This window comes from Esox lucius, chromosome 6 (assembly GCF_011004845.1).
Source record: "Esox lucius isolate fEsoLuc1 chromosome 6, fEsoLuc1.pri, whole genome shotgun sequence".
Lineage (NCBI taxonomy): Eukaryota > Metazoa > Chordata > Actinopteri > Esociformes > Esocidae > Esox > Esox lucius.
In genome coordinates, this window is record NC_047574.1 from 10,345,757 (window position 1) to 10,360,945 (window position 15,189).

Genomic DNA, 15,189 nt, shown 5'->3' on the forward strand with positions numbered 1-15,189 from the left:
TTATGACAGACAGAATGTCCTGAGGAAGGTCTTTATGAAAGACAGGATGTCCTGAGGAAGGTCTTTATGAAAGACAGAATGTCCTGAGGAAGGTCTTTATGACAGACAGAATGTCCTGAGGAAGGTCTTTATGAAAGACAGGATGTCCTGAGGAAGGTCTTTATGACAGACAGAATGTCCTGAGGAAGGTGAAAGGATGTCTTTTTAAATGAAAACAATGGGTGGAGGGAGAACACAACAGTTAGTAACTTTTTCTGACCAGCAGTGCTAGTTATCTTGAGGAAAGTCATTATCACAGTATACTACGGGCTGCCTTTTGAGCTGCAAGGGAAAGTGCGCGACACAGAACTCTACCAGCGTCATAGCATAAGTACTAATGAATCACTGTGATATACTGTATGTATTATAACCCTGTTTCCAAAAAAGTTGTGACGTTGCGTAAAATGCTAATAAAAACAGAATGAAATGACGTGCAAATCATGCATCCCTATATTGAATTGAAAATAGTACAAAGACAACATATCAAATGTTGAAACTGAGAAATTGCTCTTGAAAAAATACACGGCCATTTTGAATTTCACGCCAGCAACACGTTTCGTTGCACGTCTGACAGTGTCGCCACCAGGTAAGACAGAATGTGCACATTGAAGAAAAGAATGCACAGTCATATTCACGTGCTGAGTTGTTCATGGTCTCGTTCGATGTGTCTGTAATTTCACATGTAGTCTTATTGACGCACAAAGACACAAACAGCGTTTCGTAGTGGACAAGTCCATCGGCGAAGGAGTAGGTGACGACAGGGATACGCTGCTGGTGATTCAGAAGGGAACTAACCTGGTCCGAAGGCTGACCTTTAAACCGCGTTCACGTTCTGCCGTCTCTTCAACACTGGCTGAGTCTCCTGGTGTGTCTCTGGCTGGCAGGTCAGTGTTGGATTCATTAAGACCCAGCCTGACCAACCAGGGCGGATCACAAAGAGCCCTGGAACATGGCCGTGTTAAAACAAAGCCGTGCAAGGCGTTGGACTGGACATGTCAAGCTGTGCGACACAGTTGCCTGGGCTGTCATTTGTTCTTGATTGACCTGCCTGATAAAATAAATAACGGGTGTTTGGCCGGCTGACTGGCTGGCTGGCTGGCTGGCTGGCTGTGTGTTGTGCGTGTGTATGTTTCTAAGCAGTGCCAAGGCCAGTGTTTGTTACCACAGCTGTTAATTGTGTGTAAAGTGCAGCTGCATTGACGGCCATCCTAACATCCATTCATTCTATTTCCGATTCAATCTCCCTTGCTTTCTCCATATCTCTCTCTACCGCTTCATGTCTATCAGTCTTTCACGCTCTTTTGCCTTCTCTACTCTGCAGGTTATGTGTGTGTGTGTGTGATCAGATTGATCTGTCATTGAGACAGTTAAATGAGCATCAGAGACAGAGTCCCTTCACAAAGACATCAATGAGCAGCCGCTCCTAAAGCCCACTGGTCAATGGTCCTGCCCCTGGCCTCGGGCCTCACTCAGGGCTGGCCCCCTGGTTGTAATCTGGCCTCAGGTTCTACTCAGGGCTGCCCCCTGGCAGCTTAACAGGGGTCTGGACAGACAGGCCGGCAGCACTGGATGACATGTCCATCATCCCGTTTGTTTGGTTATTGTTTTCACAAGTGTTTCCATGGCAATGTGCTGTTTGTTGGTTTTAGTGTGACTGAGTTTAAACCTGTGTTGTCTGTGTGCCAGAGGATTTGGTTATCCCATAGAGCTAAAGCCAAGGCCTAATATATCCTATTCCATTTCTAGAGGGGTGATGTCATTGAAAGATCCAGAATGGGATGAAATGGCAGCCATTTTACTCATAGAGAAATCTAAACCATTCAGAGTGGAATAAATGCCAGTAGGAAGAAATATCTTGACTAGATATTACTAACATAAAAGTAAGGAGTGTGATTGATCAAAAATTGTGCAATTCCATTAATGTTGGCCTAAAATATTATTAAATCTAGAATTTATATTGTGTAAACATAAACACAGTTCAACCAGGTTTGATACAAATCTTCAATTGAGTTTGTTTTTAAGATCTATACAAACACACCATAAATATTTTGTTGTCATTCTAATCTATGAGTGAGTGATTATATCTGACCAATTTCAGCCAGTATATAGCTATTAATTGAGTGTAGTGAATGGAATGTTTCAATGGATTGTGGTCATATTCTTCCAGCTGGTGTTAAATGAAATGTTTTTGCCAGAGTGGAAAACATCCTGTGACTATTTTGGTTACCCTATTAGATCACAGAAACTCTAGTTGTCTGCTTGATTTGATCAATAACTAAACTAAATTCAAGAAAAGTAAAAGATCTCTGCAGGTGAATGTTTAACATTGCCTAATTCATAGTTCTTCCCTGCTGACAGTTTTCATTACGGTGATAACGCAATAAACACGGGACTGCTAGCTAACTACAAATCTGAATTGAAGCCAGCCAAAACCACACAAACAAATATACTATATTCTGTAATACAAGTAGTGAGTGGATTTACAAAGATAATATACCAAACACGTAAAATATCTTACCTGTGATTAAATGCCTTCCATTCACACAGCTACTAATTACACTGTCAGCCTTCGCTGGAGAACCTAAACCCACATAGCTGGTCATGCATTTTGAATTGTAGGTATTTTACCAGTTAACATCAGCTTTGTGAATGTTTCTGTATAGTTACAAATCACAAATGAAGTTTGCTCATTTATAGTCAGTCTAGAAGATTGTTTTCCGTTCCACTGTTTTTTATTTTATTTCTAGGAGTCATAGAGCGGAAATATTGGTTACAAATATATGTATGAGTAACATGGCTGTCCTTTAATCCCCTTATCTGAAGGTTCATTTCCATTCAAATTTTTCTCATTCTGGATCCACTCTATGTTAAAGGAATTAGTTCAAACCTTACCTTACATCATGCAGTTTCGTAAATCAAAAAGATGTAATACACCTTGCTTTACCATCATATCTAATACACCCTGCTACACCATTATATCTAACTTCCCTGCTACACCATCATATCTAATGCCCCCTGCTACAACATCATATCTAATGCCCCCTGCTACAACATCATATCTAATGCCCCCTGCTTCACCATCATATCTGATACGTCCTGCTACACCATCATAACATTACACCCTGCTACACCATCATATCTGATACATCCTGTTACACCATCATATCTGATGCGTCCTGCTACACCGTCATATCTGATGCGTCCTGCTACACCATCATATCTGATGCGTCCTGCTACACCATCATATCTGATGCGTCCTGCTACACCATCATATCTGATACGTCCTGCTACACTGTGAGATTAAAAAGAGAAGTCCTAATGCTGTTGCTAGGTCTTTTTGTCAATCTGCACGTCCGTCTCCACACGCGCGCACACACACAAACTCACATACTCTTTCACGCATCCACACACAGACACACTCACTACCGGCTGCTAGGTTACCGGCTGGCTATCTGCCTGTTCATTCCTCTGTCCAAACAAAGTGAATGAGAAGAGGGGAAGAATCAAAATCCAGGAGCAAATATTAACTCAGAGACACAAAGACATTCCTTTGACTGACTGCCACTCTCTCTGGCTCATCCTTCACCTCCTCTCCTGCCCATTCCCTCCCCTCTCCTTTCTCCCACTTTCCTCTTACACCCTCTTCCTTCTTCCTGCTCTTTTCCATTTATCTTTTCTTTCACTTGTTTGGATGGAATTCGTTTGCCGTGTGTTTTTGTGTGGTTCTCTGTGTGTGGGACTAATTAAGCTGTACATTGCGATCACATCCATTCCATTCCACTCTTAAGCTGGCTCTCGAAATATTTCATTTTTTAATGACCTGTGACTAGAGAGCAAATGGTTATCCCTGTTTTTGTTTTACCTCAGAACTAAATCTTTCTCAAGACTTGGTTGGTTGTGTATCAGAGCAGCCGTGACTTCTCCGGTCTGTTTTTGCCACGTCAGATAAGGTTGCAACAGCTCGATCGATCAAGGATTACTCCGGCTGTCGTCTTGTACTCTGCTCCTTTCCTCTCCTCGGTCAAATGTCATCCTCATCCTTGTCACTGAGAACAGATGGATTGGTCGCGGTGATGACCCTGTCAGTCTGAGAGAGAGAAAGAGAGATGCATGGAGAGAGCGAGGGAGAGTGGGGAGGAGTGGGGAGGAGTGGGGAGGAGTGGGGAGAGAGTGGGTTGGAGTGGGGAGAGAGTGGGGAGGAGTGGGAGAGAGAGAGAGATGGGTAGAGAGAGCGAGGTCATTGCCTGAATCAGAGTGGGGTTTAGAGGATGTTTGTAGTTCACTTAGTCGTTTCCATGAGTGTGTGTGTGTGTGTGTGTGTGTGTGTGTGTGGCATTGGTGTTAACTCAATGAACCCTCTGAGCCTCTCAAACTGGACCCAGGTTATTAAGGGAGGACATCTTCACTGGGGCAGTAAACGGAAAATAAATATTATACTTCCAGAACGTTATCATATACTCCTGCAACACGCCTCTCCCTCCCTCCCTCCTCCCTCCTCCCTCCCTCCCTCCCTCCCTCTGTGTCTAGGATATCCATCAAAATTCTGGGGGCCTCTTGTTTTTTCTAGAGGTCGGAGGGCAATCGAGTATTGAAGGGACATATTAATTAAGCTTTCTTCCCGCTTCATTCAGACAACTCTTGAAATACTGCAGTTGAGGTGGACATTTGGACAAATCCAACAGCCTACTTTCACCATGTTCATTATAACCTTTGTTCCAAAAATGTCACTTTCGTGGAAAAAATACACAGGCCTGGTAAAGGAAACCACATCTGTAATGTTTGTTTTCCTGGTGAAGGCATGTGCTGTGCTAGATGGTACAGGTCCACTGAGAGGGGCCACACACCTGCATTGATTGACATGCTCTCTGTGTTTATGAAAGTACTCATGAAATAAAAAGTTGAGTGGAAAAATGGCTCTCGGAAATAAACTCTGTTATTACTGAATGAAACAAATTCAAAAGTCAGGCAGAAATTGTATTTATTATAGTTGATTAAAGATATTTTGAATTAGTTTCAATCAAGTAGTTATAATAAACATTTGTATTAATATACATTTGTAGTTATTTGTTTAATTATTAAATAATTGAGTTGTTTGGCCCTTCATACAAATCAACTACTTACACTGGATATTTATGTTTCATGTGTCACCCCCAAAATGTTTTTTTCTTACTGACATTGTGCTGCAAAGACTCTGATTTATGATAATAAAATCGCTGTGAGATGCAATGAAGTGTCATTTTGCATATTTAGTAATTGTCCGGTGTTAGTGGCCATGCCAGGGGAGTGGGCTCAGGTGGAAACCTCCGCTAATGTTCTCTGCTTTGTTATTAGCCTTTGTCTCTTTCCTCACAAACCCTCCCTCTCTTTTCCATTTCATGCCCTCTGCTCTGGCAGTTGGTGTTCCAAGAAATACCAGTCTGGCATGGCGACACACAGCTCCCTAGCGACCCCTCTCTCTCTCTCTCTCTCTCTCTCTCTCTCTCTCTCACATATACTCACACACACACACACACACACACACACACACACACACAGGCACACAAAGCCAGATCTCACACACAGTAATACAACAACGCGCCTCGTGGTCCTTTTAAAATGGACTTGTATCATGGATTGAGGGGTGAGATAGAGCAGGCTCTCCTGCAGTAGAAAGTGTCTGGTTCTGCTTGTCAGTACTGTATGGGCATGACTTCATTTCCATACAACCTGTCTCCACTGAAATGATTGAGTGTAGAAGGATCATTAATTATAAAGTGACAGTCATTATGCTAATGTTTATGGATGGTGATTGATGAATATTATCAGAGCTCTAATGTCGCTTGTCATTACTATGTCATCACTATAGTATGACAGACAGACGGAAAGGATGGTGTCTGTGGTAGTATGACAGACAAGTGGGAAAATGGTGTCTGTGATAGTATCACAGACAGATGGAAAGGATGGTGTCTGTGATAGTATGACAGACAGACGGAAAGGATGGTGTCAGTGATTGTTTGACAGACAGATGGAAAGGATGGTGTCTGTGATTGTTTGAAAGACAGATGGAAAGGATGGTGTCTGTGATTGTTTGAAAGACAGATGGAAAGGATGGTGTCTGAGATTGTTTGAGAGACAGACGGAAAGGATGGCTAAAATAAATGTTTACATAGATGTTCTCAGACATTCTGATTTAATTCATAGCCACGGGTGTCCATCTAGGGTCTTCCAGACCAAATCTTTCTGAACAGCATCATTTGCTGTGTATTTATCCAAACCTGGGTAACCTCTGCAGGAACAGTTAAAGACAACATGCTCCAGCACATGCGTGTTTTGTGTGTATTCATACTGCTGAAGTGTACCGTTAGTATTAATAGAAAGCACCAGAGAAGAAAAAAGTACAAAATAACAGACACCTTCGTACCCTGTGTGTGTTTATGTGTGCGTATATGTTTGTGTATACGTGTGTGTGTGTGTGTGTGTGTTTCTGTGTATGTGTGTGGGTATATGTGTGTGTGTGTGTATATGTTTCTGTGTGTGTGTGTGTATATGTTTGTGTATTTGTGTGTGTATGTGTGTGTGTGTGTGTGTGTGTGTGTGTAAATGTGTTTGTGTATGGGTTTGTGTGTGTATGTGTGTGTATATGTTTGTGTGTGTATATGTGTATATATGTGTGTGTAATGCATGTCTCCTGGTCTGGCACTCCGTGGATTCATTAGCTTCAACCCCCATTCACTTGCCATTAGATCACACACATATATACTGATGAAGGCATGAAAATGCTTCGGGTTTGAAGGTCTCCTATCGGAATGTGTTTCTGGACAGCTGCTCCTGTTTTCAGGTCATGGGTCAGGGGTCACCTGGTAGTTATTTTCTTCTCCTACTGAGGCCCTGGAAACTAGGCATCCATCGCCTGGTTGTGTAGCCAGGTGGTGAGGGTCCGGGAAAGGGTTTGGTCCGTCTACTGAGCGGGGCGTACGAGCGGTTTTCTGGCTGGCTGTTCTGCTGTGGTCGATGGTGAATGGGAATGAGGTGATAAGAGACAGAGAGAGACAGTTTGCCTTTCTCACCCTCTGGTGGCAGGGTCCGCCCCGCAGGGTGTGGTGCCTGCATTTGCTTGTCTAAGAGGCGGTGTGTGTGTGTGTGTGTGTGTGTATTTTTACAAAGACGGCCGAGCAAATACGGAGCGTTTCCATTGTTGGCCCTTCTTACCCACCCCGGTACAGCTGGGACCGGCTCCATTGTTCACACACCACCCTTCCCGTACTCCCAATTCCAGCTGGGTACCTTTGGTCTCCTAGCAACCAACACCTATCCAATGTCTGCCCTGACACCTCTGGTGTGGAACCCCTCCAGACTACGATGCATGCGCACACACAGACACACACACCCACGCACACACACACCCACACACACACACACAAACGTTTCCTGCTCCTACAGTCACAAATTATAGATTTAGTTAACATTGTGAGCGTTGTGTTTTCTTGTTACTCTGAAGTCACCTTGGATTGCACTTCCTTCATCTTTAAAAGACTTATAAGGCTGTTGAGCAGAGAGAATGAGAGCAGGAGAAATCCCAGTTTGTCTTTCTCTGTCAATATTCCTACAGTGGGAGACAGGGGAAGATTTTATAGGTGACACCAGCTTTTGTCTCTCTACTAAGCAGACGGTAGGAACCAGGGACTTCCAGACACAATCTATTGTTAGAATACAGTAGGAATCTGTAATCAGTAATAATATAGATTGGTCCTCCCCCATGACTGTAAAACGCCTGTTATCATTGAGTCCCTTGTTCATGTGAGAACATTACATCGCTCTGCACAGAATGGGGGAGCTGGGAGTGTGTGCTGACTGCTGAACCCTCCCTTTCAGTTTCTCTGAGATGAAAGGTGTGTGTGTGGCTGTGTGATGCAGTTTGATAAAGGACTGAGGAGAACTGATGTCTAGTCCTATCTCATTGGGAGTGCTGCAGACGTGTGTCAAGGTATATTGGTTTAGGTGGAAGTGGAAAGGCCTCCCTCGGCTGATAGCTTCATTGTTTAATGTTGTTATTTTTGTCCCTGTAACCTCTAACCCTCTCTCTCCCTTTATCTCACTCACTCTAACGCTCTCTCCCCCTCTCCCCCTTATATCTGTCTGTCTGTCTGTCTGTCTATACTAAACTTGTTAATGACGGCATTGTGTTGAACCTTTGCTTCCTTGACACGTGGAAAGGCTCACAGTGTGTTGAACGCTAGCTTTCTGAGACGTGTAAAGACTCAAAGTGTGTTGAATTTTAGCTATCTGAGACGTGTAAAGACTCACAGTGTGTTGAATTTTAGCTATCTGAGACGTGTAAAGACTCACAGTGTGTTGAATTTTAGCTATCTGAGACGTGTAAAGACTCACAGTGTGTTGAACGTTAGCTTTCTGAGACATGTAAAGACTCACAGTGTGTTGAATTTTAGCTATCTGAGACGTGTAAAGACTCACAGTGTGTTGAACGTTAGCTTTCTGAGACGTGTAAAGACTCACAGTGTGTTGAATTTTAGCTATCTGAGACGTGTAAATACTCACAGTGTGTTGAACGTTAGCTTTCTGAGACGTGTAAAGACTCACAGTGTGTTGAATTTTAGCTATCTGAGACGTGTAAAGACTCACAGTGTGTTGAACGTTAGCTTTCTGAGACGTGTAAAGACTCACAGTGTGTTGAACCTTTGCTTCCTTGACACGTGGAAAGGCTCACAGTGTGTTGAACGTTAGCTTTCTGAGACGTGTAAAGACTCACAGTGTGTTGAATTTTAGCTATCTGAGACGTGTAAAGACTCACAGTGTGTTGAACGTTAGCTTTCTGAGACGTGTAAAGACTCACAGTGTGTTGAATTTTAGCTATCTGAGACGTGTAAAGACTCACAGTGTGTTGAACGTTAGCTTTCTGAGACGTGTAAAGACTCACAGTGTGTTGAACCTTTGCTTCCTTGACACGTGGAAAGGCTCACAGTGTGTTGAACGTTAGCTTTCTGAGACGTGTAAAGACTCACAGTGTGTTGAATTTTAGCTATCTGAGACGTGTAAAGACTCACAGTGTGTTGAACGTTAGCTTTCTGAGACGTGTAAAGACTCACAGTGTGTTGAACGTTAGCTATCTGGGGCATTTGGAGAGAGAGGGCAAGAAAGGATGTAGATACTCTCTCCTCCTCACAGTTTGACAGGACTGATGTTTTCCATGTGTACCAAAGACAGTGGAATAGTGCTGACAAAGTGGCTGCATGTGTGTGTCCCCTGCACCTCCACCCATTCGAAAAAGAGGAAGAGATGGACTGCCAGGAGGAGGGGATGGATTTCCTTCCTTTTTGACACCACATTGACTCTCTGATTTTTTTCCCTTCTATTTCTTCAGACTTGTGAGCGGTAATGTGAGCAAAAGGCTAAGACACCTCTCTCTCTCTCACACACACACACACACACACACACACACCTACAGAGTGTTTCAGAGAGGTCTCCTATCATGTCCTGTCAACACTGGACTAAAACACTGCTGGATACAAATCCAGATGAGTCTGCTCTGGCGTTGTTGCTGCGGAGTGTGTTCTGCAGCGTGTGTGTGTGTGTGTGTGTCCATTGAGCCCCCAGGGTTTCGTCTGTAATGAGATAATTCAGCTTAATTACTTATTTCCTGCCGTCTGCGTTTCCATATAAATAAATAGATGGAGCAGGGCTCCGTCACATGGGGAAACGTTACTTCTGTAAAGCCAAGCGCTTTCCTGAAACTACACAAATCCTCACTCTTGGTTGGCGTTGTGTGTTCACGCTCTTCAAAAGACAAGCACCAGTGGTGACATGAGTAGACAATAACCTGAACAAGCATATCAGCACTGTCAGCACAACAGACCACTGCTGTTTAAAGTTCTTTATCGTTGTTGTTTGTCTTGGACTGGGATGCCAAATGAGTCCTTTTTATTCAGCCTTTGTGTTAAATATAGCCTCCTGGTTTCTAAACTGGATAGAATATGATGTTTATCAAAGCAGGTTTCTCCCTGATCAAGTCCTCCTCCTAACGCAGCAGTTCTCAGAAAAGCAGAACTGCCTTATAGTGGGAGGTAGAGAGAGCTGTTTGGAGGAGAATTGCATCATATCAAAGTATTCAGCGTTGATTACGATTCCACTGATAGAAAAGGGCTGGAGAAGAGAAGATGCGGAAGGTTTACAAGAGAGAGATGACTGAGCGGGGAGATTTATAGGCGAACGAGGAGAAGGAGGTGTAGACAGAGAGTGAAAGATGAGTAGTGGCGAGGACAGAGGGAGAGCTGGGGGAGGAGAGGAGATCTGGTGAGCTTAGACCTGAGAAAAGGAGGCTTCTGTAGGCTCCAAGACCTCACACATACACATACACACACACACACACAGACGCACACACACAGACGCACACACACAGATGCACACACTGGCCTGAGGCGTACTCCCCAGTGTGTTTTGGCAGTTGCCCAAAAGCCCTTCAGCCCGAGATCCACGCTGGTATTCACATATCTCTGTCTCTCTCTCCCCCTTCTCCATCCCTCTTTCTCTCCCTCACTCTTTCTCTAATCCCCTGCTTCTATCACTTCTTGTGTTCCTGCATCTGTGCCTCCATTCATTGTGTCGTCATCTGGATGTGTGGCTGTCTACAACACACCCCAAACCCCGCTACCTTGTCTCATTTCCCCCTGCCGCAGCAAAGACACATGCGTGCGCTCGCACGCACGCGCACACAAACACACACACACACACACTCCCGTGCCTCTGTCGCTGAGTGATCCACAGAGAAGTGTCCAGACTGTGGTTTTCTAGCGGCTGGTTTAAATAGGAGCTGCTAAATGGTTTCCTCCCCTGAAGAGAAATAACTTGGGTTTCACGGTCTGATCAGAACACGGGTGTCCTTTAGCCTGTCTGTTAGGACTACTGGGCTACATCAGGTATCAGTGGCACTGTGAGCTGCTCTGTCACCCACAGGTGGATTTGCACTGATGATGATCGAAATGTATGAGATTTTAAGAACGCATTGCCATGTTGGTAGAGAAGTTGAAGATAAACACTGGATCTTGATTGGATCTCGTGTTCTACATAAAATGTGCCCATTGTTTTATCTCGGCTGACAGCTTTAGGACTCATCACTGAGTCTCACGTAAAACGATTGGACAGGCCTGGGGTCAGCTCTCAGCTTGATGGTAGGGGGGGTTGGACAGCGTGAGAGGGAGGGACCGACCTTTACTAGTTCCAGTGGATATTTTATAGTTCTGCACTGGTGGTCATCATGCAGAGGTGAAGAATCCCTCTGTCTCTCTTTCATCTCTCAGCCGCACCACTTAACCAGAGCATTTAAACACCGGCACAGCTGGCTCATTTACCCTGAACAGACAGACAGCAGACGGACAGCAGACATACGTTGGTTAGCGAGGAGACATTGAGAAAGACCAGACAGGCACCAGACTGTGTTCAGATAGTGATCCAAGGTAAATGGAGTGAATCAGACAGAGGCCAGACATTACGCTGCTTGATGCCACTGTTAGTAAAGCTACAATCTCTGTTTAATCTGTACTAATCTCATATAATGCGGTCTAATCTACAGACACAGATGCCTAACGCTCACTTCAGTGTAATTACGGTGTTAAGTGTAGATAGCAAGGGTAATTATCACGGTTTCATGCTGTTGTTTTAAGCGGGTCAAAGTATTACATTATTATGCATTTATCGAAATGCTGATGGAGGAGTGTGTTTGGTGGTATGTCTATGGGCACACCTGAAAACCCTGTGTTGCATTATGGGTAGGCCGCAATAAGAGTGAGCTGTGAGTTAGGTCAGTATAGAGTACAGCGTGTTAATAGAGCCAAGTGGTCTGACACACATACATACATTAGGCAGGTAAACTGAAGAACGCAGTTTTGTTTCTTTCTGACAAGTGGCACATCATCACAACTCTTCTAGTGTCAGAGAACCTGTGTGCTGAACCTGATATGTGGGTGTCCTGGATCACTGATTCAGACCTAGCTGGGGGGGGGGGGGGGGGGGGGGGGGGTCAAGTGTGTGTAGGTATTACAGTTTCTTTGGCTTGTCGGCACTGTCTGCAGCCAGACTCCAAAGCAGAGATCTGATATCCTCCCAGACCCCTGAGTCTGAGACAGACACAATCAAAAGGCTTGCAGGCCCAGAGACCCGAGCCCCTCTCTGTAAACTGGCAGGAGAGAATGAATGCAGGGCGGAAGGGAACATCTTTCAAGAGGGAAGGAGAGACTGTCCTCAGTGTTTTTAGACCTGCAATCTTTCCTTCCTATTCCATTTCTCAGGCAGCTATCATTGTTTTCAGTCATTGTGTTTGTTGTTACTGTCAGGCTGTCTGCCAGCAACATGCTATGGTGGTCTAGTTGGCATTGCTGTAGCTGTGAGATTTATAGTTTGAATAAATGGATGACGGAGACTCACGGCCAATTCTCCGCTCTCTGTGGTGAACACTCTGAAATCAACATATCAACATGTCTACTGTTAAACGCATCAGCATAACTTCTTTAAAATTTGTACATTTCTAAATCCCAATGCAGTCAGTCAGAACTTGACATAGAAAGAAAAGATCTTCATGGGCTGACCATCAAGTATGTAAAACACAGCACTGGTGACCCACAGAAATGTCTTGTTTGCCGTTTTGAGAATGTGTAAATTCAGAAATGTGGAGTTGCTAAATTTAATATATCTCTGGCTCCCTGAGACGAGTTGACCCAGTCGATAAATCCTTAAAGAACACAGAATTCTATAGAAACAAAACCATGACCACTTGTTCTGACAGACAGAGAGGAGAGGGAGAAAGAGTGAATTAACAGAGTGGGAGGTTAGATTGAGAGAGAAAGCCAAGGTGGAGGAAAGAGAGAAATATAGAAACTGGCGTAAAAAAGGCAGCAATAGGAGGAAGGACCTGACAGGGAGCGAGAGAGAGAGTTAGAGAGAGAGAGTTAGAGAGAGAGAGAGTTAGAGAGAGTTAGAGAGAGTAAAATAGAGAGAGAGTTAGAGAGAGTGTTTTTGACAAAAGGCGATAATGCACATTGTCGGTCTCTCATTAACTCTCTTTCAGGGTTTACAGTGAACCCTGGACACACACACACACACACTCACATCCCAACGACCCCCTGTGACACTGGAGCATAATCCAATCAGATTGCAGCACCGGGGGGCTGTGTAAGCCCTGGCCAATCGTATTAAAGTGTGCTAACAGGATTATGGGAAGTTTAGGACCGCTGCCTCCCACTCCACTTACAAACACTATGTTACACTATTACTATTGACACAGTTCTTATCTCCTCCTCTGCTTCGGTGCCTTTTGGTTTGATTCTCTCTGTCTCTCTCTTTGTCCCTCTCTTCCTCTCTTCCCCTCTCCCTTGCCCCTGGCAGGTAGTTAAAACGTCTGGCAGTGTATCAGTGAGATGTTGAGCTACAGTGGATTCAGCCAGTAAAACTGGTACATAGCACTGCATTGTTCAGCTCCGTCTGACTGCAGGGGAAGCATGCGCGCACACACACACACATTCACACACACACACACACACACACACAGCGTAGTGTACCTCTGTGCTGGAAGCCTTGTGTCATCTCTGTCTGCTGGGAGATGTCATTAACAGCTCCAGCAGCCTGCAGGGAACATGGCGTGTTGGCAGTGGAGAGGTGAAGACAAGGTGAGAGGACTCATTAGTAGCCTCACCACACAACAGGAAGACGGAGAGGCAAGGGGCTACACCTACCCGTCAGCCGCGGATCACAGGGAACGTGCCAGGCATAAAAAAAAATCACTTAGTTTGATGTGAATCTGGGGGAGACAAAAAGCCTTTCTGTGCTTACGTTTTGTAGTTGTGTTAATGAGGTGTTCTTGCGTGTGCGTGTGTTTGTGTGTGTGTTGTTTGTGATTATTTTAACGCAGTAGGGCACATTTTAGATCTTCTTGGTTGATTTGGATTCAGTGTCATGATATTTGAAACAGAACAACACCATGATTAATTGTGGTATAGCCTGTTTGCAGTGGCCTGCAGAAGGCAGTCTGAAACAAGCAACCATTCATTAGATAGATTGCACAACTCTTACTGTTCACTGTGGCACCAGTGCTTTTTCCCTTCCTTTTGTATTCTGTTGAAACCATGTCTGTGATGTCATAAATCAACATGGCTAAAGAGAACTGTGAGATGAACCGGAGATGGAGAGCGAGAGAGAGATATGGGGGAGAGAGAGATGGGGGAGGGAGAGAGAGATGGGGGAGGGAGAGAGATGGGGGAGAGAGAGATGGGGGAGGGAGAGAGATGGGGGAGAGAGAGATCAGTAGAGAGGGATGGATGGAGAGAGAGAGAGATGGGGGAGAGAGAGATATGGGGGAGAGAGAGATCGGTAGAGAGGGATAGATGGGGGAGAGGGAGAAATGGGGGAGAGAGAGAGGGGGAGAGAGAGAGATGGGGGAGAGAGAGATCGGTAGAGAGGGATAGATGGGGGAGAGAGAGATAAGGAAGGAGAGAGATGGGGAGGTGGTGAGAGGGAGGTGGAAAGATGGGGAGAGAGAGAGAGGGAGATAGTGTGTATATCTTCTGTGGAGTTCTCTAAAGGGGGCCATGAGTGTTTTGTTTACGTCCGTTGGTCTGTGGGAATGAGGCAGGAGCCCTGTGTGTGTGTGTGTGTGTTTGTGTGTGCGTGCGTGTGTGTGCGTGTGTGTGTCATGGTAAGAGATGTAGCCTCTCACTGAATGCAGTTAGCACACCATTTAACCAACAAACAAAGGCATGCTAATTAAAACTATGGCTACTTATGTGTTAGTCTTTATTCTCCCTTCTCCACCTCCTCCTACCCTGAACCTCCATCTTGAGGCAGCACACACAACCCTTTCTCCCTCCCACACACACACATACACACACACACAAGCATGCACATATGCAACTTTCAATCAAAGCTCTTTGTCTGGACCTTAATGTATCAACCATGTACAGTAGGTTCTAATAGGAAATCACGAGGTAGCCTACACTCCTGTATGTTTTTTTTTTTGAGTGGGCACTGAGCTGGACACCTCTCACAGGGGCTCAGTGAAAAGCAAATAATCAAGCTACCTGGTGACACTGGTCATCTGAGATTTCTGGCAGTACAGACACACAGATGAATTACATGTTGTTGGTCAATTTTAATGTAAAATAATCCTGC

General features: G+C 44.7%; 1 protein-coding gene across 8 annotated transcripts in view; it reads left to right on the forward strand.

Annotated features, from left to right (window-relative positions):
• The window catches only part of LOC105021377 (slit homolog 1 protein), a 106,629-nt gene that overhangs the window by 40,478 nt on the left and 50,962 nt on the right, over positions 1 to 15,189 (forward strand). The gene's annotated exons all lie outside the window — the stretch shown is intronic.